The sequence below is a fragment of the Notolabrus celidotus genome, chromosome 12 (genome assembly GCF_009762535.1).
Source record: "Notolabrus celidotus isolate fNotCel1 chromosome 12, fNotCel1.pri, whole genome shotgun sequence".
Taxonomy (NCBI): Eukaryota; Metazoa; Chordata; class Actinopteri; order Labriformes; family Labridae; genus Notolabrus; species Notolabrus celidotus.
In genome coordinates this window covers 17,369,614-17,396,632 of record NC_048283.1, presented here as the reverse complement: position 1 = coordinate 17,396,632, position 27,019 = coordinate 17,369,614, and the positions used below count along the sequence as shown (strand labels likewise).

Here is a 27,019-nt window from a genome sequence, read left to right as displayed (position 1 = left end):
ATGTTGATAAATATGCCTCTTAAAAATGCACTTTCTTCTTCTGAAAGAACCCATAGTTCTCTTATTAAAACACTTTCTCTTCTTGCACAGATTTCTGTCAAGAAAGAGATAATAAATTGTATGGATTACATCAAAAAACTGAAATAGTGGATAATTTGATTTTAAAAATGGTATAGGTTACAGAAAATGTTGATCAATCAATCAATCTTTATTTGTATAGCGCCAAATCACAACAAACGTTATCTCAAGACGCTTTTACAAACATAACATGTCTAGACCACTCTATGTCAAATTATTAGCAGAGACCCAACACCAAGACAGGGTAAGACTCAGTCTTATCTCATCTTAATCCACCATGAGCCTTGCACCTTGCAGTATTTAGCTAATGCAGCAGCGAGGAAAAACCTCCTTTTAACAGGCAGAAACCTTGAGCAGAACCAGACTCATGTTAAACAGCCATCTGCCTCGATCGAGTTGGGGTTAGAAAGAGGGATAGAGGAGAATAAGAAGGAGAGAGAGCGATGATAGTGATGAGACGAGCAGTAGTAGTAGCTGTTGCCGCTTGAGTCCAGCACTTCCGTATCAGCTGGAGTCTGGAATGTCCACAGCAGGAGAACGTCCACAGCAGGAGAACGTCTACGGCAGCTCAGAGGAATGATGTGATGGAGACATTAGCTCAGTAATTAAGTACAGATCACATGTTTTTTGCTAATAATCCCACAAACAAAGCAACATGGGTGTATTTGCCCAACTGTATTCAGTAAACAGTATTTTGATTGAATAGGCAGTGCGTGAAAGTCCAGTGTAAAAAAAGGTGCCAAAGAGTGTCACAGATATTTTTTCTTGCCCTCCTAAAGTGTTAGAGTGAGGAAAACTCTTCCCCTGCAGGGATCTGTAAAGTAATTCTGGTAAAACTGAACAAGCTTTCGTGTTAGCAGAACTGTGCAGGCTGAGGTGGCCTTTGGGAATCTGCTGCACGATTATAGTAAGGCGCCTTGGGAGGTACACGGTTATTCTCTCGTTCAGTCACAAACACCTTTGTGGGGGAAAGCGCCTCCAGCATATCCATCAGTCTGTACCGGGACATAGCTGTCAGCATTCAGACATCTCTGCACAATAAAGATGTACCACACTTTAATCCAACAATGGTGTCCTCTGAGCTGCTGCAGGGACCTGGATGAAGGCTGGTCTTACACTGTATGTGTGAGGGCTATAACATAGACACACACACTCTGAGGCCTTACCGCTACTTTTCTGGCCTTGTCATGAATTCCTGAGACTTTAGCTCACAGGGGATATGCTGATTCAGAGGAAGGTCTTTCCAAATGTCTCATTCATTTTTCAACACTGGCACACTGCTGCTGCCAGCTGCATGAATAAAGTATATCTGGAGACTCTGCTGGAGCTCAATTGCAAACAGATATGAATGTTTAATATGTGAAGTTAAACTATGAGCTGTAACTCTGAGCCATTGGACCAGCACACTCTGTTCCTTATGAACACATCATCTACTGTACCAGCGAGGCAGCAGGTGGGAGCAGCATTCTGCAACCAGCGACATCAAAGTCCTTGCACCAGATGTACTCCTCCTTACAATCTGAACACACCTGGGTGCAACTCTGGGCTCTGCTGTCAGACAAGAGAGGCTGTTTTATGTTGATCTAAGCCGTCTTTTGCTAGAAATAGTCATTTTGATTGTGAGGTTGTCAAGCACACAGACACTGCACACAAGTGCTGTAAGGGATGTAGCATGATAGTAGATTACGTAAGCAGGCTGGGGAGGTTTTCTGCTCTAGTGACTATGGGTGGTATGCGAGCCAACCATGTAAGCCACAGCCAGAGGCACAACTTATTGATCCGTGTCAGCAGGCCATTGACTGGTGCTGGATATGTGTCAGTGTTTTTTAATGGGGATGGATAGCTCTCACGTGTGTGTGTGCGGGTGTGTGGGTGTAAAGTCAGATCCCACACAGTTTGTGAAAATGTGTTTGTATGGAAATATAAAGTGAACATGACATCGTGCATGGGAAGTTGTGCTTTCAAGTTTTAAGCTGGAGTGTTCTGTAATTGTATTCAAATAAAGAGCCAGCTGTGAACTGCATTTTAAAAATCACTTTATGCAAACTGTGTGTTTGAGAAAAAACATTTATTCTTCTATTACAGCCCCACCATATCCATCCATCCATCATCTTGACCGCTTATCCCGTTCGGGTCACGGTCGCTCTTTATAATTTGCAATTCTCTGTACATGTTAAGCAGTGTTTTGGTGAGAAAAGGTCCCTTTTCCCACTAAAACTTAAACTTTTCTCGTCCAGCTCTGCTTTAAATCCTCACACATGTTGTACAAAAAATGTGGACAGTTTATGTTCTCACTGGAATCATATTTCTTGGTCTACATTAAAGCCTTTACAGCTTTCTGGTGGATTTGGCGCAACCCAAAAAGCAGCTGATCTCCAAATATGATTATAAGAACAGACAACAGAAAAAAAAAATGTGAGAACATTTTTTCCGATGTTTGATGACTAATACAAGATTGGGAGCTTGTCAGGGGAGAATGCAAATCATCCTTGTGTATCACATATTTAATCATACACTGCGCTTACTGAATACATTGTACATGACCCGACCCAGAAGCACAGCTGTATTGCTATTCACATCTCATCAAGTCGGGGCAGAGTGTTTTCTGTCAGTGCAGGTAGAGAACGATGAGTCACAGAAATGAGACACAGCTTCTTGCTGACTTCATTATATGCAACAGGAGATTGGCACTGATGCTGACACAAACCACTTTGCATGAGGAATACTAGAAAAAGGTGGACCTGCCCATCGTAGACCGGCCTCTTTGAATCACTTACACACTTAATCTGAGAAATGTGCTGCCAATCAGAAACATAATTCACCATCCCGGTGAGCAAGCGGTCACTAAAATGGTATCAACTGAAGAAAATGAACTCACTGAGTCGGGCTGCTTCCACTGCCTTGCATTGCAGGAGTTTGAGCACTCTCAAGTGCTTCTCTTATTCTGGTAATAAATTGTGAAGAGAAAAAGGTTGTGCCTGCAGTCAGACATTTAAACACTCCCCTGATGGAACAGGTAATAGTGAGCAATACTGTTGACATCTTATTTATAGTTTTCTTTCCTGTTTGCTGTAAACAGACTTTTTCCTTGTAGTGGAATAGAGGAGCCAATTTCCTGTTCCGCTCCCTTATTCCCTGTGTTTTCAGTCCAATTTTTATCTCAGTATATATTGCAATATATGACAAGCCCTTGGCTGAATCTGCGTTCTTGTTGGATTGATGGTATGTATGCAAGTAGTGGCCAATAAACAATTTTAAGTTATGGCCCCCTGTCAGATCTGTCAGAGACTCCCACCGGTTTCAGCAGTGCTTCAGTGTTTATTTACATTGTTCAACACACCCCATTCAAAGAATTTTAAACAAACAGCCATCTAGTTTCTTGTGTATTGGTGTTTTCACCTTTTCTCTCATTTTGTTTTACTAATAAGCAGTGGTGGACAGTAACAGAGTACATTTACTCCAGTACTGTTCTTAAGGACATTTTTTGAGTATCTGTACTTTACTTGAATATTATTTTTTGAGGGAACTTATCACTTTTACTCCACTACATTTAGAAGACAGTTATTGTACTTTTTACTCCACTACATTTCTATCAGTGCTCTAGTTACTCACTACTTTAGCTTTGAAGTCAGCTCATGAATTTCCTTATCTTTTCTGAAATCTGATCCCTAAGACAGTAAAATGTGTTTGTGTAGTTCTGTTTGTCTCAGTGGTTTAGTCATACCTGTATATCGTACAGAGCATGTTTCACTCAGATCAGGCAGTTCATTCAGAGGTGGTAATGATGGCTATAATTCTCCACCTGAGCACCCATGGTCATATCTTCATCCCGTTAGAGGTTTTTAAAATGGAGAATGATACGTATCATTTGAAATGTTCTCCTTGTTTCCCACTCTGCCCAAACATACAAACATTCACCGTCCAACCTGAGAAAGCGTGTTGAGGTATGTAACACTTGTTTCATTCCAGATGAACATTTCAAACTAAGGTGTCTGAGTTTGGAGTAACTTAGTTGCTTGTTTTATTCCATGGTATAGTTTTTGGAGATTTCCAGTAATGGTTTCTAAATAAGTATAATGTAACGGTACAGCACTTGTGTATTGTGAAAATACATAGTTTTGAGATTTTTTAAGAAGTACTTTGAATACTTAATTTTTTTTAAAAGCAGGTACTTCAGTACTTTAAATCAAGTAATAATCTGACAGAGCAGCTTTCACTTGTATTGGAGTAATATTTGACCTGGAGTATCTATACTTTGACTTAAGTAATGAAGCTGTGTACTTTGTCCACCACTGCTAATAAGCCAAACGAAACATTACAATGGGATAGTTAGAATAGAATAGTCATGCAGACTGTTCTTGCCTTTACCACCCTCTTGGCCAGGCGACTTATACTCCTCAAATGGAAACACCCTCAACCTCCGTCTCATAACAGATGGGTGAAAGAGTTGTTACTGTCTATTAGACTTGAAAAGCTCAGGTTCCTCGAACACATTCAATAAGACTTGGAGCCCTCTCTTGAATCATATTGAATCTTTGACTTCCCTGCCTGAACGGGGTATGGAAGTTGCAATTTGTGAATTTTTAATGAAAAGTTCTCGTTAAAGCTTGTATTCAAACCATATAAATAAAAATAAAATGTATGTGCACTATAGCCTATCAGTTGCAGAAGTAACCTAAATGCAAAAAGGAAAAAAAAAATTGCACCTCTTACTACAGCACCCCCAACTTAAACCCACTTCCCACGGCTCTGCCTCTGTGCCACATTGTACTTTTCCTTTGCTACCACTGAATCTGCTTCCAATAAACGAAGTTATATATATATATATATTAAAAAAAAGAAAGAATAGAATAGAATGTACTTTATTCATCCTCGAAGGGGGAAATTCAGGAAAAAACTCTAAGTTAATGTTCTAGACAAAGGTTAGATCCCCTTCACAAACCTTAAAATAGATCAATAATTGTCTTATATTTTTTGACTATCCAAAAAAAGGATGCTGTTTTAGTATTTCTTCCGGGTTGAGGGAGGGATGAGCAGTGATGCTGCCTCTGTTGGCTCTGCACATCACTTCTCTCTCTCTCTCTCTCTCTCTCTCTCTCTCTCTCTCTCTCTCTCTCTCTCTCCCTCTCTCCCTCCCTCCCTCTCGCTCTCTCTCTCTCTCTCCCTCCCTCCCTCCCTCCCTCTCTCTCTCTCTCTCTCTCTCTTTCAGTCACACAGAGCCAGGCCAGGCAGGCAGAGGCAGCGCGTCCGCTCGGGGAGACAGACGTATAACACCGCATAGAGTGTTCTGCCGACTGAACCGCAGCCTCGTAATTTTAACGCTCTTCTAAAATGGATGTTTCCGCTGATACCACGCTTTGACACTGGACTGTCGCTGTGACCGTGGGTAGAAACGTTTCCTCCGGGTAACTGTTTCGCCTCGACGACATCAGAGAGGACCACACTCCCCCCCCCCCCCATCGTTAGCTCGCTAAGCTAGCTAGCCGCGCTAACTTAGCCGTGATACTTTGAACCGGATCGGCGTAGACCTGCTTTCTGCCTCGAAGCCAGCCTGCGGTCTCCTGCGCCACAGCGGTGGATTGAGGTGCCCCGTTACTCAAGGTGAGCGAATACTAATGTAAACGCTGTATTATAGTGGTCGTTTCCCCCCTCACTGTGAATAACGGGGCTTGTGGAGCTCTATCTCGCAGCAGAGATCTTCTTGTTGACAGAAGCAGCCAAGCAACGGGGAGGAGGTGATGCGACTCACCGTTAAACACACATATGGAACTTTGATTTCCTGCTAACAAGCAGACAATTGCTCTTCCACAGCCAGCTTGAAATGTACTGACTGAATGAGAGCCTGCTCTGTCTACAACAACGACCCTCTGCTGTACTTTTAAATGCAGATCTCATGTTAGTGTTTCCTCCTTTTAGTGGTGAATGGGCCACTGCCTGCCAGGTTCACGTTATCTTACAGCTGCCGCATTTGACTGCAGCGAGTTGTTGTAACTGTCCATTCAAATGACAGAGGAGCAGGAGATAACGCCCAGGAACATGAACAACAATGTTCAACATGGAGCTGTGTAGTTATTAAACCTCCAATAAAAGTGCTTCTCTTCCTCTTCTCTCTGTGAACATGTTCAGAGGCACTGATGGTGCTGGACCGTGTGTGGTGCCAAGCATGATCTCTAACACAGGGGTGTCAAATATGTGGCCCGTGGGCCAAAACCAGCCCGCAAGAGGTTCCAAAACAATTACAACAATTACAGGGAAGACATTAGCTACAATGTTCAATAAAAGGAACTGCTATTTCAGATTTGTCCTCTGGGGGTCGCATACAATCAAGGCCAAATTCCACCAGGTCCGTCTCCAGTCCGTCTCCGATCCGTCACGGCACCGGATCTGATAGGTTTCTATTCTAGTCTATCTGTTAACCCCCACTGGATCCGCTCCGTTGCGTTCCGGCTGATCAAATTGGGCTGTATGTGGCCCCTGAACTGAAATGAGTTCGACACCCCTGGACTACAGCAAGCTGGTCGGGATGCTTTAAGAGTATTGCTGAAGAGACCTGGATGATTCAGTACAACTGTTAGTTTGTAACTGCATGAGTCGACACTCTTCTAGCTATCTGCAGGGATCTTGTGACTATCTGTTAACCCCCACTGGATCCGCTCAGTTGCCTTACGGCTGAGGCTCTGATCCGGCAGGTTGGAACGCAACAGATCAGATACACAAGACTTCAATTTTTGCTGGACGCATCATATCAGCACAGAGTAGATGGAGCAGGACAGGGAGTCAGGCACCAAAACTAAATAAAAAACCCGTTAATTTTCAGAATGAAACACTCATTTAGTCATTTAGAGCGGAGCCAGGCCTGGAGTCATCAGGTCAGAGGTTTTCGGAGGCTGATAAAGACAAGCAGATGAGGAGAGGAGGAGGAGAATCCTCAATTCGAGCATGATCTCAAAACAGGGGTGTCAAACATACGGCCCATGGGCCAAAACAACAAAAGGTTCCAAAACAATTACAACAATTACAGAGAAGACATTAGCTACAATGTTTCAATAAAAGGAACTGCTATTTCAGATTTGTCCTCTGGGGGTCGCATACAATCAAGGCCAAATTCCACCAGGTCTGTCTCCAGTCTATCTCTGATCCGCCACGGCACCGGATCTGATAGGTTTCTATTCTAGTCTATCTGTTAACCCCCACCAGTGGCAGTTTTGGGGAGGGGCCAACAGGGGCCAGTGCCCCTGTAAAACTGAACCTGGACCCCCCTGTGGCCCCCCCTCCACACCAAACAAATATAATACAATAAAAAAAGCTTAGAGCGCTGAGGGACTCATGTTGAGTGTAAACAGCCAAACAGCTGCTGTCAGTCTGCATTTGATATAGTACACAGTAGTAAATATGTCTAGTATATAGGGATGCACTGATGTTTTGCCAGTTTGTTCTCAGCCGGTCCTCTAGAACCGCCAATGACCCCTACTGGATCCACTCTGTTGCGTTCTGGCGGGGTCTCTGATCCGGCAGGTCGGAACGCAACAGATCAGATACGCAAGACCTCTATTTTTGCGGGACGCATCAATTCAACACAGAGTAGATGGAGCAGGACAGGGAGTCAGGCATCAAAACTAAATAAAAACGCGGTTAATTTTCAGAATGAAACACTCATTTAGTCATTTAGAGCGGAGCCAGGCCGGGAGTCATCAGGTCAGAGGTTTTCAGAGGCTGGTAAAGACAACATGGACGAGGAGAGGAGGAGGAGAACCGGGCACGGATCTGGTGGAAGTCCCGTGTCATAGTGCTGATGGAGCGCACCTGAACGGCGCTCTGGGAGAATATTTGCAGTTTGCATAATCCGGTGGAAATTCATAGACTTTTTAGAGCACTTCAAGATCCAATCAACACTAAAGTTTTCATATATGTAAACTTGTAACAGCAGGAGCGCTGGATCCACCGTTTTCCAAAAAAGGAGCCACATGTCGTGCACATGCTTACCATATATGTGTGTACTTCATAGGTCCCACTATGAGACTCATCATGGGGAAAAATACAACAGCTGTAATGTGGACCTTTTCAGAATGTACTTGTACAAAGGGAAACATTTTGAGTTGTCCTTCTCTATAGGTTATTATGCTATGATTTTACTTGTCCAGCCCATTTGAGATCAACTTGGACTGTATGTGGCCCCTGAACTGAAATGAGTTTGACGCCCCTGGACTACAGCAAGCTGGTCGGGATGCTTTAAGAGTCTTGCTGAAGAGACCTGGATGATTCAGTTAACACTCTTCTAGCTGTCTGTAGGGATCTTGTGTATCTGTTTGTCGACTTGATACCTCTGAAAATGAAAGTATATTTGTCCCATCCTGTTACAGTTATGTTCATCACCAGGACAATGGGGACAGATGGTTATTGTTATGTATGCATTCTGTATATGCTACATACAATAAAGCACTTTATTGTGCTTTTGTTGATGTTTCTTTTAGAGGCAGAATCCGTTATAAAGTTCTAACTGAGTAGAGCCTCAGTGTTGCATCACAGCCTGGAAAGATGAGCTGTGCAGCTGGAATTTAACCCTCGCTTGGTGCTGCTTGTGTGTCCTGTGTCCTGATTAGAGGTCAGATGATTTAGCTTAGCTTAATAGGAAACCAACTAGTCACCATATCCTTCCTTGCAGGACTTCAGATTTTCAGGGCCCTCCTCCTCCTCCTCCTCCTACCCTGTTGAACAGAGGTTAATCACATTTCATGTAGTTCAGTCTTTTATAGGGTTCAGTTGAAGCATGTGAGACCTGACCTGTGCGTGTGCATGTGTGAGAATGTGAGACTCATTGAGTGAGTGAAAGAGGAGAGAATGGGTGTGCATGAAAGAGCTGGTATTACTGTAATTATCTCAAGAGATAAGACAATGGATTCACTATCAGTCCTGCAAGAGTTCGCAGTAGCGGAGGAGCAGATGAAGATGTAGCATTGACAGGGAACCAATTATATTAATCTGTCATGTTCCTTAAAGGAGAGAGGCGAGGAGCATGTATTATTTATTCCCTGTGTGTGTGTGTGTGTGTGTGTGTGTGTGTGTGTGTATGTGTATGTGTGTGTGTGTGCAGTAGCAGAATATGCAGTGTAGCCAGAGGGGAGCTGCTGCTGTATGTTTTTGCTACCTGTAGGATTAGTCCCATGGTGCCTTCACATGAGCTGCCGGCTTTGATCATACTTTCAAAGATGTGAAGTAATCTGGATTACATTAAAAGAAGCACTGACTTCACCATTTAGGTTTATATTACGTAACAAGTTGGTCGTGAGACGTATACCGAACAAGATATGTTCTCAGCACAAGTCTGTTTTTCTGATCCGGGTAACCTGTAAGCCATGTTCAGGACCTGGTCTCTGAGCTGGATATCTAAAAACAGGCCTGTATTGAGGCATGACTGTCCAGCTTTAAAAGGAAATGAATCATGTTCCTCATTTCAAGGCCGTGGAGTCGGCATGATGCGTTTCCTGCCCTGTGTGTGTGTGTGTTGACTGTGTCCAGGCGTCGGCAGATGTGCCTGCTTTTGTGTGTGTGTGTGTGTGCTGCTGCTCCTGTATTTGTGGGGCCTGATTTGAGATTTCTGCACATTTTTTAATATTTTTGCCAGTCTTTGGGACTTATTTAGTTAGGTGAGTATTTGGACTAAGGAATGTGGGTTTGCATCTGAGATAGAAATGATCAGGGCTACAAAAGACGTGTGTGGTGAGGGGAACGTCATTGTGGGTTTAGCTCATATGAAGGGTATTTATAATAACTCTGAAGGTAAGGGTTTTACACATGGTGATAGTGATAATAACATGCTGTGGAACATGTTTTTTATAATCTCTACAATGCATGTAAACCGATGCAGCCAAGGTTATTTTTTTGTTTCGTTTCTCATCAGAATGAAAACTCGGTGTTGCTGCTTATCTAATGCAAAAGATGTAACGGCGAACATCTACGATACGAGCCAGTATTTGGAAGCGTACGTGTTCGTCATAGAAGGTGGCCGTGGAACATTTATTGCTCCGAGCGGGTTTCGGAACAATAGCTCTATTCTGGCCCATTTTCTCCGGAGGGGAGGCTGCACTATTCGGCGTTCCCGGCACTCAGTGTGCCAGCGAGGCTTGGTTTGGGATTGGGTTTCCACAGCCACCTGGAGCTCTGAGCACAGGAATGCCATTGTTCCTTCTTCCAGACTATGGCCGGATCAGACACGCATGCAAACACACACACATGCAACGTAAACAGACATGTGCATGTTTGCATCCTTATTGCACAGCACGCAACAGGAGCTCATATCAAACTGAGGGTTACCCCCAGCTTTTGAGATGTTTTCTTTGCTTGTAAAAATAGACACAGCTACTGAGAGCTGACACTAGCAGGGGGAGACAGAAGCTCGTCAGAGTTTCTGGTTTGTGTTTTAAGCATCACCAAAAAAGTCGAAAAAGAGTGAATTTATTTTACTTTCACTTTTCTTTTCTAGCAAATGATTAACCTGCTCAAGACTTGTAGTGAACGGAAAGCATTTTAAAATGCAATTAGTGTGGAAACAATTGCTCAGTTAATAAATGAGTTGCTTGACATACAATCAGTCATCAGTACAGCTGAGAGGCAGTAAATCTTTTCAGTCATTAATCAGGAGAAATGTTTTCCTCTCGTGTGGGGAATTTTGAGCCCGGGGCTTGCTGAAAATGATAATGAAAAATCGTCACTGTTGCCGGTCAATTTCTGCACCAAACTTTTTAATTTTATAAATGAAATGATGATAGAAAAAAAACAAACTGCAAACGGTGACCTTGAAATGGATGTATAAATTGATTAATATGGATACATTATGCTAAAGAGAAAAGCAGAGCGAGCGTGGCGACACCCCCTCTGTTATCTGTTCCAGCCGGTGAAATGTCACTCCGACTTTGTTTACTCCGAAGTTGTCTCTTTAATCAAATCCTCCTCTCACAAGAAAACATTGAACAATCACCAGCTGTCAGTTAGACATGTGATTACTTTCCTGCCAGCTACTTCTCAAAGGTGGCTTTTGTTTTTTAATAATGTTGTCTGATCAGCGAGCACGTCGGACAGACTTATCTCCACATTTTGCAGTTGTTGTTTTTTGCAAGTGGCAGTGCAGCAAAATCTACATTATTTGACTTGCATGTGATTGGCTAAAATATAAGTGGATGTGTATGCATGTTAAAGGGTCATTGACTTGACGTGCATATTTTTGTGTCCGAATCCATTATTTTCTTTTGAAATAATTTGTTATTTTTAAGACATACATCAATTGATTCTATAAAACCTGCTTATTTTGCATACAATTTCAGTACATTCAAATATTGTGATTTGTTTTATTTTGAAGTATCTCAAACCCTGAAAATGTCAGTTGGCGCAACCGTCCGAGCAAGTGAACTGACTTAAAACACTATAAAACATTTTTTAAATAACAATAAATTCAAATTAAAACACCATGGCATTATTTTACATATACAAGCTTTGAAATAAACATAATTTCATAAATATCAATAGTTTAAAGGCACCTAAGGCTATTTAAAAACTTTTGTCCAGCAATTTGCATGTTCTCAAATGTCAGGGTGGCACCACCGTACTCATGGACCTTTTATTTTGAAAGTAAGTAGTTATAATGGACTTCAACATATGAAATAATTCAGAGGACCCCAACTAATTGTCATGGCTGAGTTAAAAGGTTTGTAGATGTCTCTTAAATATTAATAGAAAAGCTTTTATCAACATATAGGTGGACGGTAACACTTTCCATGTCATGTGGTACAACCAACCTAAAACTGTAAAAATTATATTTTATACCTGGCCAGTAGAATGCAAAAATCCTAATATATTGTAAATAAAAAATATACTCACAAAATACAAATGTGTGAAGCACTGTAACCACTCTAAGGCATACTTCCTAAAACTTTCAGTTAGAATAAATGATAGGTAAGTACATATATTTTCACAAATATCTGGTTGCGCCACCTGACATTTTTTGGGTGTTCAAGTTAAGAAAAGGGTAAAAAAAAACAACAACTATTTAAACACTATAAAAACTGTAATGTGTTCAAAAAAGCCTTGTTTGAACACATTATTCCAGACACAAAAATATGCATTGCAACCATTCTGGAAATACTTAAAAAAATATATATTTTGAGGCTTATTTGTCAACAACCCATACGTATGCATGTGTATGTGTGGGTATGCATGTGCAGATCGATATGTGTGTGTATGTATATGCTGGACTCTTTATATATTTTCTTGATGAATCCCTCAGTGATTGTTTTGTTTTTTGCTTTTATTTGTAATTTTCACATGGCTCCTATGTTGTGGAGGCCAAAATAAACCTTATCAATCAAATTTGCTCTTTACTGATACACCTGTTTATGTGCTATAACATGATTATTATATGATTTTACCTTCATTAGAAAGGAAAGAGATGAGAGTGACAGCAATGTGTAGTTCAAGAGATGGAGAGATGACATGCTGTCAGGTCTCCAGCTCAGTGCTGCTGTCGAGCATATTAATAGGCACTATTTATATTTTGAGTTGAAAGTGTGAGATGTATGTGCTACCTGTTTAACCTTGCTATGCCTCTTGAAAGTGGCGGCCTCTACAATGCGCAGACCATGCAGAAACTCACTCCGGATGTTGATAGCTGGTTAAGTTTTTATCAGATCAGGCCGAGTCTTAAGTGTTTGATCTTCAGACAAAGTGAGAGAAACAGTAAACGGAGAGAGATGAGGGGAACAAAGAGATAGCCATCAGCAGCATTTAGTGTTTTTTCCCTCTGTCCTCCAGGGTTTGAAGGCAGTTAGAGTTGTGTGTGTTTGTCTGTGCACATGTGCATATGTGTGTGTCCTCTGTCTTTCCAGCAGGTCACAGTAGGGATTGAGTTGCACAGAAGTGGGTCAGCTAGTGCCACCAGGGAGTCTTGCAAGCTCCCTGCTCCCTCTTAGGCTGGGACCAACTAAAGGCCAACACAAACATGCAAACCTTACTTGTGTATATGCATCATTTGTACCACATTGATTACAGTTCACAGAGTGTGCGTGTGACGCTTGTCATTCGTATCTAACGTGACCCTGCCTTGTTCCCTGCACTTTGACTCCTCATAAACCTCTTAAAATGGTAAATGGGTAAAGCCTTCAAGACAAAAAGAGCAGCTGGCTGGAGCTATGGCGCAGTATGTTCAGACTGCATATAGAGCCTCTACAGATGATTCAGAGCCTGTCACACTCTGTGTGTCTCAGCTGGATGGACACACTGTTTCTGCTGGCGTAATGATAAGGAAATAGGATTTAGCCCAGTATTCAGCTGAGGTTTATTTCATCTCCTTACCGCAGCCTCTTGTTTTCTGCATTGGTTCTCCTCTGACGAGGAATGAATGATCTATTCTTGTTCACAGTCTGCTTGCCTGTATGTTCTTGTTGTTGGTGTTGAATTGAGACAACATCATTAGGTAATAAGTAGACAGTAATATAAGCAGAGCAGAAGGCTGAATTATAGTGAAATATAGCAGAGATCACACTTTAATCACATCAAGTTCTAAAAGGAGCGATCAACAGACTGGATAGTGTCAGAAAAACACTTTGTAACAACGAGGAAGTCTTGTGGTTAAATCCTGCATCTGCTGCCAGTGTTCAGGTGTGGTTAGGTGCACAGAGGAGAGGGGTTTCATCTGGGCTTCAAGAGTGCTTTGTAATTATTACTATTTACTCAACTTTGTGGAGGAACTTCCTGGGGAGAACTCAAAATCTGTGATGCATCATTGTGGTTTGGAATACATAAATATTTTGCAGAAGCGAGTCCCAACTTGTTCATGATCTGCATTCCAGCAAATGAATGATGGCTTCCAGAGCAGACACTGTGACTTGCACATTGCTGTCATAGAGAACAGGGTGGAATATTATAACATTTGAAAAAAGATAAAGCAACTGAGGCAAAGTTGTGCAACAACTGCAGAATCTGAAAAATAGTTTTCCTTTTTTTCTTCTTCTCATGACAAAAAAAAAGCGTACTTTAAGTTATAGTTAGAGAAGAAAGAGCCTCATAAAGCAATCATTTTTATTCCTTTCTCATGCCTTTAACTCCCTGGGCTTTTATTTCAAACTACTTGAACAAGGAGGATTTTCCTGCAGATCGCAATAGTTACAGTAGTGAAGGGAAACAGTAAAATCAGATGTATAAGCATCCCCTAAAGAGGCACCAGCTCTGACTTTGGTTTTGAGAATTGTAATAATTCTTTCTTACAAGTGTCAGACCATCTCCAGGCAGGATGTGCTGCAATAGTTATTTCTAAGATACCACTGGATGTTTTTCCTCTCTTTCGGCTCATTTTTTTGGTTTTATGTGATGTAACCTCCTCTTCCTTTCTGGTTTATTCATGAATCAGTAAATACAGGCTTGGGAACGAGACAAAGTGTATGACCTAAAGGATTCAAAGTGAACTGCTCAGGGGAAGCTGAACTGTTACTTTTCCATTGTGGGAGAAAGATACTAGGACAAAAATACTATTCGATAATCATTGGCATCTATTCAACGATTATTCGAATAATCCCACCCACACACACACACACCCACACACACCCACACCCACACACACACACACACACACACACACACACACACACACACACACACACACACACATACATCGCGTGTATAGCCCGTTTGTGTGACAGTCGCGTTAACCAGCATTAGGACGAGGTGCTGTTTGTAGCGGGCACTGACAGCGTCTGTCTCAATCTTTATGTTAGTGTTTCTGTGAGGCGGTTTTGCGTTGCGTGTGTTAACATTTTACAGCCATGCTCAGTCTCTGGAAATACGTGTGTTAGGGATGGGTACCTTTCACATTTGAACCGATACGGTACCGATACCCGGTACCTGGGAATCGGTACCGGTACTCAACGGTACCAATTTTCTGTACTTTTGTGTGTTTATGTGGTAATAAATGTTAATTTGTTTAATAATAAAATAGAAACAGGTTTATATAGGTGATTAGATATATTAGCTGACACGTGCTCGTGGCGTTTAAATTCTCTTTCTGGAGTTTATCAATGAACACACGTGAACGCCTGCAGACAGGAAAAAGTCAGTTCTCCGTCTCTTTAGAAGTACAGGACACACAACTTACTTGTTGGGCATTCACGCACACAGGAACGGTTATAAACAGGGCAGGTAGTCGGAGCGATAGAGTCCGTCTCAACCATAGACTGTAGATAAAAACTAAACTTTAATCCTCCTGCTGCTCTGCCTCGCGGTGAGTGCGCGCGCCCTTTAGCTGCAGGCTCCGTTTGGCGCACTCCCGTGCAGATGCAGAGAGCAGAGACGTCCACCCGATCAGCCTCTGACTTTATTACAAGGCGAAAGTATAAAAAAATCGCCTATTCTTCCACTCCCTCACAGTCACAAGGATTCGTCTAGGTACCGAAAACATGGTACCGTTTGATTTTACATGAATCGGTACTCGGTAGTACCGACGGAATTCGGTCGGTACCTATAAAAGTACCGAATTCGGTACCCGTCCCTAACGTGTGTAGTAGTGTGAGATTCAGATATGGAGAAAATCACAGCAACTGTTGCTAATATTTTCTTCCTCTTTTGCCATTAAATGAAGTTAGCATTCTTCGTCACGTGTTACTTAATGCGGTTAGCCAACAGCTTTAAGACGCTCTATAACCATCGTCTGGTGGGAATACTGTATTACAACCAGGTACCAGTAAAAACGAAGGAAAATTGTACTTTTAAAATGAGAACATATCCGCATTAACTCTTTGATTTTTACTAAGTGAACGAATATTCGAATATTCATCAGATCATTGCCCATCCCTAATAGATGCCATGATATAGGACTTTAAAGGTGACATATCATGCAAAATTGACTTTTTAATGGTTCTCTACCTGAAATATGTGTCCCTGGCATGTCTACAAACCCCCCGAGAATGAAAAAAATCCATTCTGCCCCTGTTCTGATTTCTCCACCTTTCTGTAAATGTGTGATAAACGAGCCGTTTCAGACTTCCGTGTTTTTGTTACGTAACAACAATATCCGGTCTGTCACGGAGTCAGAGCTCGGAGCTTGTTCAGCCCATAGACTGTATAAAATAATACTGAATCCCTCCCCCGTTTTTAATTACCTGCACAAATGTGTGCTAACAAGGAGCTTAGGAGCGAGGCATGCTAGTTGTAGGCTGTCTTAATAAACACAAAGGTCGGTTTTACTCCCCACGTCTGCAGATTTGAAGATCTAGTGGATGATTTTTATTTGTCATGGATAAGTGCTAGCGCTAATTAGCATAGCCACATAGCTACATGTTCATAGCTGTAGCTGTGTACCAAGACACACGTCGACATACTGACAAATAAAACAACAAGAAACACTAAATCTGTGACCAATCCTTCATAAAAGGTCCTGCTGCCTTTCTGGCAGAGGTCGGTTTTACTCCCAACGTCTGCAGATTTGAAGATCTAGTGGATGATTTTTATTTATCATGGATAAGTGCTAGCGCTAGTTAGCATAGCCACATAGCTACATGTTCGTAGCTGTGTACCAAGACACACGTCTACATACTGATAAATAAAACAACAAGAAACACTAAATCTGTGACCAATCCTTCAGAAAGGTCCTGCTACAGGCGCCTCTCCATCAGGATCAGATTCAGAGGGTTGAAGTAACGTGATCTCTGAGCAGCCGTGTATATTCAGCCAACATGTAAACATTAGATCAACGTGCTGGAGAGCCGAGGCACATCCACTTCCTGAGGGGGCGTGGTCAGAGAGAAAACAGAGTGTTCTGAGGAGGACTGAAGAAGAGGACTTTTCAGGCATGCCAAAATCTGATTTCAAAGTGTTTTTTTGAGCATAAACTTTAAAGACATGTTTTGGGGACCTCTTAGACCAATATATATTGATGAAAAAAGCGTGATATGTCCCCTTTAACACTGTATACGAACAAATCAATTTCTGTGTATGCAAAGACAAAGCAAAAGTCAATATGTACACTACCAGTCAAAAGTTTGGACACACCTTCTCATTCAATTGGTTTTTATTTATTTTAATTATTTTCCACATTGTAGTTTAATACTGAAGACATCAAAACTATTAAATAATCTGGTTTTGCCATAATAAGGATTACAACAGTAGTCAAATAGGGCTATCCATTGTGTACTAACCCTACCTCTGAACAACACAACTGATGGTCTCAAACACATTAAGAAGGCAAGTCATTCTACAAATGAACTCTTGACAAGGCTCATGTTAATTAGAAACCATTCCAGGAGACCACTTCATGAAGCAGACCGAGAGAATACTAAGAGTGTGCAAAGCTGTCATGAAGGAAAAAGGGGGGGGGGGGCTACTTTACAGAATCTAAAATATAAAACATGTTCTGCTTTGTTTAACACTTTTTTGTTAATTAAATAATTCCATATATGTTCTTTCACAGTTTTGATGTTTTCAGTATTAATCTACATTGTTTCAAATAATTACAATAATAACAAACCCTTGAATGAGAAGGTGTTTCCAAACTTCTGACTGGTAGTGTGTCATTGCTTCCATTTTTGTTGTCAGTCCAAATCCTATTTTCTACTGTTCATCTCAAGTGTCATTAGACCTCCATTAGCTTACATGAAATCCAATTGGACCTGAAGTTGTAACTGACTTGTTTTCACCAGCGTAACTGGCTTTTCCTCAGTACTTATACTCATCCTATGACACGTTTGACTTCAAACACTGATCCTGTTCTTGGACTGTACCCAGCATTAAATGGAGCCTTGAACACCTGAACAGAGTGAAGTAGTATTACTGCACCAGCTCTAGTCAGGTAGCATGAAGTAACACTACACCACGATCAACTCAGCGTCAACAATCAGCTTCTTTGTAAGAGTGTGCCGTTCCTGTGTTGCTTACAGCATCTGTTTCAGACTGAGATATGACCCAACAGGAAGAGACATAGTTTCCATGGTGACAGCCCCGCTCCTTTCCTAAATCCCCCGTGCAGACACTATAAGAGGAAGTGGAATATGTCCAATTTCTGCTGACTCGTGGCGAAACAATGAAACAACAGATATCTTTTGTCCATCAGGCCTGGTGTTGCTGTTGTTGTGGGCCTTTTTCATGTGTTTGAAACTGTGTTTTTAAAAGCTTGTTTCTGGGCTTCTGTGCCGTTATAGGATGGTGGATGAAGTAGACAAATAGGAAGAGGAAGTGGGGAATGACATGCGGCAAAGGGTCAGGGGTCGGGAGTCTCTGTACGGTCAGGGCATGGGATTTGTTCTTAAGACTAATTTAGAAAAAGAATGAGAATATTTCATTCTCCACCTTGTTTTTGTTTTATGTCAGAAAATGACTTTAGTGTGCTCACCTCACAACTGTTCCTCCCTTACACACACGCACACGCACACACACATACACATACACACACACACACACACACACACACACACACACACACACACACACACACACACACACACACACACACATTCCAAAGATACATGAGCACAGTGCATCTGACATTTATGGCTTAGAGAATTGTCTCTCTCTCTCCCTCCCCTCCTTTCTGTCTTTCCGTCTTTCGACCCTTCTCTCACCCTAAACCTTCTCTCTCTCTCTCTCTCTCTCTCTCTCTCTCTCTCTCTCTCTCTCTCTCTCTCTCTCTCTCCATCTTTCAACTTTTCTCTCACCCTTTTCTCTCTCTAGCTCTCTCTCTCTCTCTTTCTTTACCTCTCTCTCTCTCTCTCTCTCTCTCCCCCTCTCTCTCTCTCCCTGCCTCCCCTCCTTTCAATCTCTCTCTCTCTCTCTCTCTCTCTCTCTCTCTCTCTCTCTCTCTCTGTCTCTCTCTCTCTCTCTCTCTCTCTCTCTCTCTCTCTCTCTCTCTCTCTCTCTATCTATCTATATATATATATATATACCTCTCTCTTTTTCCCCTCTCTCTTTCACTGTCTCTCTCTCCCTCCCCTCTTTTCTCTCTCTCCATCTTTCAACCTCTTTCTCTCACCCTAACCCCTTTTTCTCTCTACCTACATCTCTCTCTCTTTCTATACCTCTTGTCTTTTTTTTTTTTTTAAAAAGGTGTAACTGGTTTGAAAACAAGGGGGTGATCATCCTGTAGTCTGTGTGTGGGGAAACACTAGTTGTTATATGAAAGGCAGAGCAGGATGTCCTCCATAACTTGTATTAATTATTCATGTTTGAGCCCATTAACTGATGGTATTTATCAGCCTAACTCTTTTGTTCCTGTTAAGAGGTTAATTGTTAACATCCTCAATCTGTTTTTACCATAGTTTGAGCAGATAGTGAGTCGAAGAGCAGGAAAAGACTTCCTCATTGTCATAGTCCTTTTGTTATCATAGACAGACAAGTTCTGCAATCCAAATCTGTGGTTTGAGTCATGTAAGCATCACACATATAGGGTTTGAATCATCTAAGCATCACACATTCCTACATTTAATTAGTGTTACCAAGCTAACCAGGGGCGATGCAGGATCAGGGATGAGGCAACATGTTTCAAAGTCAAGTTACACAGTTGTTTGAACCATCAGCTGTTTATCTGTTCTCTAAAGCAGTGATGATAAAAACTGATGAAGAGCAAAACAACATCAGTTGTGTCCCACTTTTAGTTTTGTCTCACCCTTTAAAAAGCCTTAAGCCTGCTTTAAACTTGTGCATCAAATCTACGCCGTAGACTGCGCCATAGGTCTGCGTACCCCTTTTCCGATGCAGAAGCCTACACAGCTAGCCTTTAGGTAAATGATGCAGACCGCAAGCCCTGTTATGGGTCTGCTGGACTGCTTTGTATTTCCTACATTTACAGCACTTCCGGAATAGCCGTACATTGGCGGTACATTTCATCTCCTCAGATGTCACCTCTCTATTCTTCCAGGTAATCAAATCAAATCAAGTTTATCTATATAGCACTTTACACACAACTAGGGTTGCAAAACTCCAGGAATTTTCAAAGTTGGAAACTTTCCATGGGAATTAACGGTAAATAACCAGGAATTTACTAAATTGAAGGTTGGCTTTTTGGGGGAAATATATTTTAGCATAATCCTGTCTAAAACAACTAGAGGATGCTTTTTTATTAGCATGTTGAATGGACTTTTTTTGGAGGGAGAGGGGCTCTTTTCATTTAACATTTTGAATGGGACTTTGTTGGGATTGCATTTTTGTTAGCTTTTGAATGGGTTGGGTCGGGGGGATGAGTAATATTTAACTCAACATTCATCTTTTTGTTCTTCAATGAAAGAATTGATTGTTTAATAAAATATTTAACACTTGATAAAGTTCTACTTTCAAATAAATCTGTTTTAATTGTATTATTTTGGATGGATGTCTGCTTATAACAAAACATATATATGCTTGGATATGATACCTTTCCATTAAATTACCCTCAATTCCCAGTTAACTCCCATTAATTCCCATGGAAAGTTTCCAATTTGGAATATTTCCAAAATTCCCGAACTTAACTTCCCATGGAAATTTTGCAACCCTACACACAACACGGTTGATCCAAAGTGCTTTACAACAGACAATAAAGCACTAATTGCACTAATAATACCGTATGATAGACAGCAACATGTATCAGCTCTGAATTAACAATATACACTCTAGAGATGACCACAATTAATTGATTATCGATTAATTGATTGTTAAGAAATTACTCGAAAAACACATTTTTGTTATCAATTTTCCGTCATGTGGAACAAACATCATGTGGTCTCATATTACACTCATCTATCAGGGAGGTGTTTTAAGTTTAAAGTATGTTTAGATGTGAATCAGCTGTTAAAGATGTTGCGCACAGCGGAGACGCTCAGCTGGGGGCTGCGGCTGTGCGTCAGGTCTCCACGTGCGCTTTCTAAAAGAGGATCAATACAAAACTGCTCCCAACAACAACACGGACACGAAGGTTGACAGCTTTAAACAGGATATTTCCACCTTTGGATACAAAGGTAACAGACAGGTGGGAAATTCTGGTACGCTACGTTTACAGACCAGCAACATCAGAGCCGTCTGGGCTTTTCTCCAGTGGGACTGATTATGACCCGGTTGCGCTCCCGGCTGACACCTGACTGAATACACACGTTTATTTTTCTCAATAAGAACGAGTAGACAGAAAACTGGACACTGTGAGTCTGAAGTACTTCTCTGTTAGTATTATGAGCCTTCAGTTTATAAGATTATGTCCTCTGAGAATATTTTAATGAGCCTGATCGTTGATATTCTGCGTGTCAAACATGTACCCGTATTCAATCCCATCAGTTATATGCATTTTGTTGCTGTAGAAAATAAAATTTAGGGGGAAAACAACGTATTTGGCCTTGTTTTTGACGTAAGACTAATAATGTTTTTTTTTATCAGTTAAGCGATAATTGATCGTTAACATTTCCAAAAATCGATCACGAAAATACTTAAAATGTACATCCCTAATACACTCTGAATCGCTGGACCAGTAACAAATAACCTAACTATCATAGAGACGGCACTTTCCACAGGAGTTTTGGTGGAGTACTGCAGAGCGACTCAGACACATCGATGAACAAGTATGTCGTGCTCTGCATCGGCCACTGCTGCATAACTATGTTCAACACAGAAGTATAAACCAGGCTTCACTAAACACTCTCAACAGCTCATAAATGTTGTTGTTTTAGTTTCCATGTACATGATCTGGTGCAGTGAACCCTAATAAAAACAATGGAGTGAAATATTTGAGTGAAGAAGAGATAAATTTGACTCCGCACTCTCAAGGTGGTTCATATGCTGAGTTTTTTTTAGACATAGCTGAAGGCAAATTGTCTCTCCTAAATAGAAAAGTCCTAAAAGAATGAAGAGAACTAGAGGAGGGCAGAGAGGACAGACCCCTGCTGTGGCAGCTCTGTGCTCTGTCTTTGTTGTGTGACAGAGCACAGAGCTATCTGCCCCAGGCTCACCCTGACCCAGGTACACCCCCCCTTAGGCTCACACAACCATCCATCTCCTGCTCTTATCTGCTACCAGGCTGCTCCTCTGACGGTCTGCATTGCATGTGTGTGTGGTCTCTGTGTTAGTGTGTCTGAGGACTCTTTTGAGTGCAGTTGTTCTGGCCCGGTCACACTGATAGCCGTATCAACAGTTACTCCTGGCTGATGGACCGCAGAACAACATGCCCATTGTTTTTCTAAGTGTGTCTGTGTGTGTGTGTGTGTGTGTGTGTGTGTCTGCATGTGGCCGGGTATGCTAAGCCATCAGAAATTACATTTCAACAATCCACAAATGTCAGATGCACTGTGCTCATGTGTCTTTGGAATGTGTGCGAGTGTGTGCGTGTGCGTGTGTGTGTGTGTGTGTGTGTGTGTGTGTGTGTGTGTGTGTGTGTGTGTGTGTGTGTGTGTGTGTGTGTATGCTGCAGTGTAATCTGCCAGAGGCTGGGATGTGGGTCAGTGTGACTGCAGCTCTGCGTGGAGGCAGAGAAGCAGGATACTGCCTTTGAGCTTACTGTAGGAGACTGGCCTGGTGAAAACAACAACAACTAAAAAAGTCAGTACACAATCTGAAATTAGAAAATGGTCTTTAGAGCCATGATGAGGGACGCAACGATCCAATCCTGGTATCGGATATCGACTAGATCGAACTCAAAAAGCTAGATTGGATATCGGTGACAAAGGGCCGATATATAGTGCCGATCCATATGGCAGATCTATTCTTCTCAGTTCTATGCTTTTCTGTGTTTAAAATAGCCATGTGCGTCTCCTACGTCATCAGCGCTGGCAGGTCTGTGCATTTTTGCCCGGTGGAGCATGATGGAGGATAACTACAGAGACTCTGCAGTTTAGGTGCATGTCACGCTTCTTTTGCTAACAACTCTGCCGGAACCTTGCAACAGTGCAGCGGTAATGTTTCAACGGATGGCAGTCGCGCTGAAAAGTTTAATGGCAGCCCGAAGGAAGAAGTTTACGTCAGCTGTAGCCTCCTGCAAAGAAGCAAGAAACCTTCTATTAATGGTTTCAAAGTGTGAAAAATATGACAGGTTATTGGATTTAATTGTTCCTGATCCTTGAAATTAAGGGATTCCAGCCTCTGGTTTAGCACTTGGAACCCAGGTACAGTTCACCATCAAATCAGAAAAGTCTGAAGTTGCCAAAACATGATTCTATCCTCACATTAAGGAATAGAGATTGTTAAATCAATACCAGGATCCGATTGGCTAGTATCGGTATCGGCAGATACCAAAGCCCAGGTATCGATATCGGTATCGGGACCCAAAAAGTAGGATCGGTGCATCCCTAGAAATGATGTAAGAATTAGAGATGAACATCTGTATGTGTTCCTAATGAGGCTAGATTAGAAAAAGGATGACCGGTTTAGGTGCACCTCTGGGCTCATAGTGGATCAAATAAAGCAGAGTTATTGCTGAACATTTCAAGCTCACAATGAAAGCTTATTGGAGGTTATGTAATGTGACATTACGTGTTTGTATGAGGAACTATTGGCCTCATGACGTAGCAGCTCAAATCTAGTATTAATAGTGCTTGCTTGAGTTGGAGATTCATGTATGTGTACAAATATATTTAGAACTTTGCTCTGAGATAAGTTGTGTGTTTTTCAAGATGATTTCTGACTGTCAGTACTTTTATTGCAACGGTAAGGATAGTGGAGGGTTGGAAACTGGGGAGAGAGAGTGGGGGATGACATGCAGCAAAAGGCTGGAGGTCAGAATTGAACTTATGCCTCCTGCTTGGAGGACTAAAGCCTTTGTACATGGGGCACAACTTAACTGCTGAGCTGACACCGACGCCCCTGATGGAGCAAATTTCACTTTTACTGATAAAAAGCCAAGGTCAGTCGAAACACTTGACTTTGTGATAACCGCAGGGTTAATAAGGACCAAACATGCAAACAGACTAGTAGGTTACATAATGGCTGCAGCTAATAGAGGATGTCTTTTACTGCACAGCTTGAACAGTAACATTCAATGATGTTCCCTCCTGAGAAAGAACTACAGATGTGCTTTTTGTTGAAGGCTGAAAATGGATATAACTCACGCTTGGAGTGACTCAGCAAGCTCAGCTCGCCAATTAAATGATGTGGGGTCTCCAGATGTCTGCTGCACATGTATCATTTCACCCTGACTCTGTGCCTATTAAAGTTGTGTTACATTAAAAGCATCTACTCTGCTTTGTAGGAAAAGAGGATCAGTAATGTTTGTGGCAGCCTTTGTTCTCCTGGAAATGTGTTGCCCCTTTGAACTCTGCGATAGAAATAGTTTGCTGTGTGCCTACATCGTGTGTCTGGTCTTAAAGTATCCTGAAATTCTTCACTTCCCTATAATTTGTGTGGTCTCTGCTACAAGGTCATGATTGTACACCATTAGTATAGATGAAAGTGAAGATATCTGCCTTGAATTGCTTGAAAAGTTGATAGTGTAATTTGCATAAGCAATACAATTTTTAAAATCATATTTTTTCATATTCATTCTTATGTAAAGTCACTTATTGGAGGCATCTCCAAATGCTGTATAGACCTTAACATCATGAACATCTTCCAAGTTATGCTGTGGGTAATATGGTCTTGCTTAAATATCACCGAATGCAAAAACAATCTTCTGAAGCCGGACTCTTTGCTAAAAAACACGAGTTGTCACCATAGACTACAAATAATGGACGTAGTATCTGTGACGTCATCCACCTGTTCTGAAGCGCTGTTTTGAAGCCAATTGTTGGCAGGAGCCATATTTGTAATGCTGAACGCAGCCTAACTTCTGTCAAGCTAGTGTGAGGTAAAGGGGCGGGCTTTGAGTCTCCTCGCCGACAGCTACAGTGTTCCCGCCTGTCAGTCAAGTCAGTCATGCCCTTATTTGGGCACAACTTGTAATCTTAAAGGTGACATATCATGCAAAATGGACTTTTTAATGGTTCTTTACCTGAAATATGTGTCCCTGGCATGTCTACAAACCCCCCGAGAATGAAAAAAAGCCATTCTGCCCCTGTTTTGATTTCTACACCTTTCTGTAAATGTGTGTGAAACGAGCCGTTTCAGACTTCCGTGTTTTTGTTACGTAACAACAATATCCGGTCTGTCACGGAGTCAGAGCTCAGAGCTTGTTCAGCCCATAGACTGTATAAAATAATACTGAATCCCTCCCCTGTTTTTCATTACCTGCACAAATGTGTGCTAACAAGGAGCTTAGGGGGGAGGCATGCTAGTTGTAGGCTGTCTTAATAAACACAAAGGTCGGTTTTACTCCCCACGTCTGCAGATTTGAAGATCTAGTGGATGATTTTTATTTATCATGGATAAGTGCTAGCGCTAGTTAGCATAGCCAGATAGCTACATGTTCGTAGCTGTGTACCAAGACACACGTCGACATACTGATAAATAATACAACAAGAAACACTAAATCTGTGACCAATGGTTCAGAAAGATCCTGCTACAGGCGCCTCTACATCAGGATCAGATTCTGGATCAGATTCAGAGGGTTGAAGTAACGCGATCTCTGAGCAGCCGTGTATATTCAGCCAACATGTAAACATTAGATCAACGTGCTGGAGAGCCGAGGCCACATCCACTTCTTGAGGGGGCGTGGTCAGAGGGAAAACAGAGTGTTCTGATGAGGACTGAAGAAGAGGGGTTTTCAGGCATGCCAAAATCTGATTTCAAAGTGTTTTTTTGAGCATAAACTTTAAAGACATGTCTTGGGGACCTCTTAGACCAATATATATTGATGAAAAAAGCGTGATATGTCACCTTTAATATCTTCTGAACTGTTGCGTTAGAAAAAACTTCACCTCCCGTACAGTGTGTGCAGATAGAGAAATTAGCTACTTAAGGTGCATTTCGACCAAGAGTTCCAGGGTCTTTAAGCCCCCAGAACTACTTTCCCTGGAACTAAAAGGTTCCTGTGCCCCCGTTGTTGTCTGCGTTTCGACCGTGAGCTGAAGTCCTGGGTAGATTGTGCAAATCAGGCCAGTGACGTACTACCCCATCAAGCAGGGGCTTTTCAGGGCGGATATTATCTACCCCTGAACTAAATTTAGACCCTGTTTCCTCTGGTCGAAACGTACATAGTCCAGGGGTAAAGTCCCTAGTTCCAGGGTAAAGTTTCTGCGGTCGAAGAATGCCTTTAGATCTAAACTGTTTTTTGAACCAGGCTGTAAACATACTGATGAACTGCAGTTTTTAAAAACTCTGCATGGGCTTCATATTTTAACACTGGAGGTTGCCGCTTGGTTGTCACCCCACATAACATAGAGTAAAAATATAATGCACATACTGTATGTATTAGAGGATGTCAATGAGAGCACATGGATGTTTTTTGTTGGCTGAAGACAGACTAAAGTTTGTAGTCAGAGTTTTTATTTTGGATCAAACAGGATCGTTTTCAGACCAGAGTTAAAAAGGGTTAAAGCCACGCTTTCTTTCTACATCACGAGAGGAGATTTACGCTGCAGAACTGTTGGGAAGTCTCTCCTTGGTTGAGAATGTTGCCTGGAGCAGTTGAACACACAGCTGGGGGCATGCACGCACTTAAGCTTGATCCTGTTAACACGGCTGCTGGCCAGAGCAGAGACAAGCCGCGAGATACGGAGCCGAGAACAAATCACACGCCTCCAGATGTCACCAAAACACACAGAGATGGATGGGAAAGTTTGGGGCTAAATCCGTTCTGTGTAATCAGTCAGGACGCAGAGGGGGAAAGGTAGTGTGTGTGTGCGTGTGTGTTTGTTGTCATCCCTGTCAGGCCTGTTAACAGCGTACCCTCTGTACCCTCTTCTCTACATAAACAGGAAGCAGATCTCTCTTTCTGATACTCTCTCCTTTCATGTGTCCCTTTCTGTTCGCTCGTGGTCCCACTTTGTTCTTCCTCCTACAGCCTTCTCCCCTAGTGAGTTTGTACAGTAGATCCAGAAAGTGACAGGTCCCCTGCTCCCATAGCACATCCTTTTTATAGAAACTAAAG

General features: G+C 41.9%; 1 protein-coding gene across 1 annotated transcript in view; it reads left to right on the top strand.

The window, feature by feature from the left end:
- The first annotated feature begins 5,081 nt into the window (after positions 1-5,081).
- Positions 5,082-27,019, top strand: part of galnt1 (UDP-N-acetyl-alpha-D-galactosamine:polypeptide N-acetylgalactosaminyltransferase 1) — a 66,552-nt gene continuing 44,614 nt past the window's right edge. Inside the window, exon 1 of the mRNA XM_034698039.1 lies at positions 5,082-5,679. The gene's annotated coding sequence lies outside the window, so the exon portion shown is untranslated. The remainder of the gene's footprint in view (positions 5,680-27,019) is intronic.